Source organism: Palaemon carinicauda, chromosome 13 (genome assembly GCF_036898095.1).
Source record: "Palaemon carinicauda isolate YSFRI2023 chromosome 13, ASM3689809v2, whole genome shotgun sequence".
NCBI classification, from domain to species: domain Eukaryota; kingdom Metazoa; phylum Arthropoda; class Malacostraca; order Decapoda; family Palaemonidae; genus Palaemon; species Palaemon carinicauda.
The window spans coordinates 24351434-24356433 of NC_090737.1; the positions used below are offsets into that span (position 1 = coordinate 24351434).

Sequence of the window (5000 nt, forward strand, 5' to 3'; positions counted from 1 at the left end):
GGGATAAAGTCTTCTAAAGCTTTGCAGCTGAGGGATAAAGTCTTCTAAAGCTTTGCAGCTGAGGGATAAAGTCTTCCAAAGTATTGCAGCAGGGATAAAGTCTTCCAAAACTTGGCAGCTGAGGGATAAAGTCTTCTAAAGCTTTGCAGCTGAGGGATAAAGTCTTCAAAACTTGGCAGCTGAGGGATAAAGTCTTCTAAAGCTTTGCAGCTGAGGATAAAGTCTTCTAAAGCTTTGCAGCTGAGGGATAAAGTCTTCTAAAGCTTTGCAGCTGAGGGATAAAGTCTTCTAAAGCTTGGCAGCTGAGGGATAAGTCTTCTAAAGCTTTGCAGCTGAGGGATAAAGTCTTCTAAAGTATTGCAGCAGATAACTAGTGTCTTCCAAGACTTGACAGCTGAGGGATAAAGTCTTCTAAAGCTTTGCAGCTGAGGGATAAAGTCTTCTAAAGCTTTGCAGCTGAGGGATAAAGTCTTCTAAAGCTTTGCAGCTGAGGGATAAAGTCTTCCAAAGTATTGCAGCAGATAACTAGTGTCTTCCAAGACTTGACAGCTGAGGGATAAAGTCTTCTAAAGCTTTGCAGCTGAGGGATAAAGTCTTCTAAAGCTTTGCAGCTGAGGGATAAAGTCTTCTAAAGCTTAGCAGCTGAGGGATAAAGTCTTCCAAAGTATTGCAGCAGATAACTAGTGTCTTCCAAGACTTGACAGCTGAGGGATAAAGTCTTCTAAAGCTTTGCAGCTGAGGGATAAAGTCTTCTAAAGCTTGCAGCTGAGGGATAAAGTCTTCTAAAGCTTGCAGCTGAGGGATAAAGTCTTCTAAAGCTTTGCAGCTGAGGGATAAAGTCTTCAAAACTTGGCAGCTGAGGGATAAAGTCTTCTAAAGCTTTGCAGCTGAGGGATAAAGTCTTCTAAAGCTTTGCAGCTGAGGGATAAAGTCTTCTAAAGCTTTGCAGCTGAGGGATAAAGTCTTCTAAAGCTTGGCAGCTGAGGGATAAGTCTTCTAAAGCTTTGCAGCTGAGGGATAAAGTCTTCAAAGTTTGCAGCAGATAACTAGTGTCTTCCAAGACTTGACAGCTGAGGGATAAAGTCTTCTAAAGCTTTGCAGCTGAGGGATAAAGTCTTCTAAAGCTTTGCAGCTGAGGGATAAAGTCTTCTAAAGCTTGGCAGCTGAGGGATAAAGTCTTCTAAAGCTTGGCAGCTGAGGGATAAAGTCTTCCAAAGTATTGCAGCAGATAACTAGTGTCCTTCCAAGACTTGACAGCTGAGGGATAAAGTCTTCTAAAGCTTTGCAGCTGAGGGATAAAGTCTTCTAAAGCTTTGCAGCTGAGGGATAGTCTTCTAAAGCTTTGCAGCTGAGGGATAAAGTCTTCTAAAGCTTTGCAGCTGAGGGATAAAGTCTTCCAAAGTATTGCAGCAGATAACTAGTGTCTTCCAAGACTTGACAGCTAAGGGATAAAGTCTTCTAAAGCTTTGCAGCTGAGGGATAAAGTCTTCTAAAGCGTTGCAGCTGAGGGATAAAGTCTCTAAAGCTTTGCAGCTGAGGGATAAAGTCTTCTAAAGCTTTGGCAGCTGAGGGATAAAGTCTTCCAAAGTATTGCAGCAGATAACTAGTGTCTTCAAGACTTGACAGCTGAGGGATAAAGTCTTCTAAAGCTTTGCAGCTGAGGGATAAAGTCTTCTAAAGCTTTGCAGCTGAGGGATAAAGTCTTTCAAAGTATTGCAGCAGATAACTAGTGTCTTCCAAGACTTGACAGCTGAGGGATAAAGTCTTCTAAAGCTTTGCAGCTGAGGGATAAAGTCTTCTAAAGCTTTGCAGCTGAGAGATAAAGTCTTCTAAACTTGGCAGCTGAGGGATAAAGTCTTCTAAAGCTTTGCAGCTGAGGGATAAAGTCTTCCAAAGTATTGCAGCAGATAACTAGTGTCTTCCAAGACTTGACAGCTGAGGGATAAAGTCTTCTAAAGCTTTGCAGCTGAGGGATAAAGTCTTCCAAAGTATTGCAGCAGATAACTAGTGTCTTCCAAGACTTGACAGCTGAGGGATAAAGTCTTCTAAAGCTTTGCAGCTGAGGGATAAAGTCTTCTAAAGCTTTGCAGCTGAGGGATAAAGTCTTCTAAAGCTTAGCAGCTGAGGGATAAAGTCTTCCAAAGTATTGCAGCAGATAACTAGTGTCTTCCAAGACTTGACAGCTGAGGGATAAAGTCTTCTAAAGCTTTGCAGCTGAGGATAAAGTCTTCTAAAGCTTGGCAGCTGAGGGATAAAGTCTTCTAAAGCTTTGCAACTGAGGGATAAAGTCTTCTAAAGCTTGGCAGCTGAGGGATAAAGTCTTCCAAAGTATTGCAGCAGATAACTAGTGTCTTCCAAGACTTGACAGCTGAGGGATAAAGTCTTCTAAAGCTTTGCAGCTGAGGGATAAAGTCTTCTAAAGCTTGGCAGCTGAGGGATAAAGTCTTCTAAAGCTTTGCAGCTGAGGGATAAAGTCTTCTAAAGCTTTACAGCTGAGGGATAAAGTCTTCCAAAGTATTGCAGCAGATAACTAGTGTCTTCCAAGACTTGACAGCTGAGGGATAAAGTCTTCTAAAGCTTTGCAGCTGAGGCATAAAGTCTTCTAAAGCTTTGCAGCTGAGGGATAAAGTCTTCTAAAGCTTGGCAGCTGAGGGATAAAGTCTTCCAAAGTATTGCAGCAGGGAACTAGTGTCTTCGAAGACTTGGCAGCTGAGGGATAAATTCTTCCAAAGCTTGATAAAGCCAAGAGAGAGAAAAAGAAGTATGCGAGCCATGCAGTCAAAGGATTACCGATTCGCTTTCGTCTGCGTATGTCGGTTGGGCTTGACGGATTGTGCTTGCCTGCTTGAGAGTATGAGGGCAATGTTTATGTTCCTAAGATTTTTGTTGTCGTTTAAAGGTTTAAATGCCGCTCATAAATGGCAGAGGCAAGGGACAGTGACAATGCTCTATCAAGTAGTACAATGCTCTAGAAACTGGCCATACATACATAATTCCCCTGTTGGAGCCTTTGGGCTTATAGCATCTTGCTTTTCCAACTAGGGTTTTAGCTTAGCAAATAATAATAATAATAATAATAATAATAATAATATGAACAGCGCCCAAGTCCCCTCTCCACCCTAGCTAGGACCAAAAAGGGCCAGGCAGTGGCTACCGATGACTTAGCATATAAACGTATAGGCTCTCCCAAATCCTGCATCCTTAGCTCATAAGGATAGTGAGGTTGCAGCTACCCAAGGAACTAACGAGGTTGAGCGGGACTCGAACCCCAGGCAAGGATACTAGCAATTGGTCACCACAATCCCTTTGTTTTCGTGAAGATATTTAAAACAAGAAACCTTTTGAAAACTTTTTAGATTTGATTGAATTAGCTGGTATTGTGTTGTGGAAGATTTCTTTCATATATTTCTTTATCCTTTGCAAGAAGTTTTTTTTTTTATTTAGTTTGGTTTCCGAGTCTATTATCTTTTTGTTTGATTTTCCTATAATCATTTTTATTTAAGACGAAGTCATGTTAATCTCTTTCTGAGTGGGGAAACCTTGCCGTGGTGAAAGGGTTTGCATATTGCCCTGTTCAGCAAAGCTGTGCTTGTCAAGGCTGCCCATACTAGGTTGGTTTGCTGTCAGCGCTCAGAAAGTGTCTTACACCATCACCAAACTGTACTGGCCAGTGTGGTGATGAAAACTGGCCAAATCCCAGACATGACTAAGAATATGTCTTAGGCCTTTGTCCTGCAGTGGACTAGAAACGGCTGCATGTGTTGTTGGTATTGTTGTTGATGATAATCTTAGTTTAAAGGCGTAAAGGCCAAACATAAATGGCAGAGGTAAGGAACAGTGCCGTTGCCCTAGCTACCAGGACAATGCCCAAGAGAGTGACCAAGTATACATATGATCAACGCCCAAGGCTTTCTCCACCCAAGCTAGGACCAGTGCCAGGCAGTGGCTGCAGATGACTCCGTAGGTAGACCTCTAGGCTCTTCTAAACCTCCCATCCTTACCTCAAAAGGATGATGAGGTTGCAGATTCTACAAGACACTATACAGCTTGATCAGGACTCGAACTCCCAGCCAGGGACCTTTCCAGTTGTGCCATTTCACCCCCTCTTTCCCCAATACTACACACAACTAGTCAAATTAGAATTTTAGTGGATATATGGAATTATCTGTATGCTATTTCCATCGTTGTTCCCGTCCGTGCGATGGATGGGCAATAGGATACAGCCATAATCCCCCTTTCCAGTTCGTTTAATTTGTGATACGGCTCTAAATCAATAATCACTTTGACTATGCAATTTCCAGCATGCATGCACAATTTACTGTAGGTTAAATGCTGTCATCAGCTTGGTAATGTAATTTCTCCTGGCACTCGTTTTATTGCTGTTGGATTTATTTTTGGTGGGAAGAGGCAAAATTGTGTGCGAATCTGTTATTCTGCCATATAAGGATTGCATATTGTTGTGCTATCATTGCTGATCGTGTGTTGACTTTCAAATTCTTTACATGGTGACTTTATTTTCTAATAATTATTTCTTCCGTATTCCTTTTCTCCTTATCCTTTCACTCTTCGTTCACCCTCTTTGTATCATTTATATAGAGTTGAGAGAGAGAGAGAGAGAGAGAGAGAGAGAGAGAGAGAGAGAGAGAGAGAGAGAGAGAGAGAGAGAGAGGGGGGGGGGGAACTGTTACTCGTATTTCACGTGGTGTTCCCCATTCGAAAGCTAGGGTTATTGTTTAATGGTTTCTCGGTGTAGCTTGATTGAAAGATCGATGTTATCCGGTCAATGTATTGTAACTTTTATTTTCGATAATTCAAAGTTGTCTCGGCATATTTCTCTTGAATTATCTTATGTTCCTATCGAGAATTCGTAACAGAGGTTAGGTTTTTCCCTTCAATAACGATCTTCTTATTTAGCGTTTATCATCTCGAGAAAATCTATGTTAAAGTAGAGAGAAATCGGTTAAGGTATTAAGCGTTCATAGTTTTATTAAGTTCCTACT

The 5000-nt window shown here is 41.6% G+C and overlaps 1 protein-coding gene across 2 annotated transcripts in view; it reads left to right on the forward strand.

Moving 5' to 3' along the window:
• The window catches only part of LOC137652222 (metabotropic glycine receptor-like), a 525956-nt gene that overhangs the window by 155640 nt on the left and 365316 nt on the right, over positions 1-5000 (forward strand). The gene's annotated exons all lie outside the window — the stretch shown is intronic.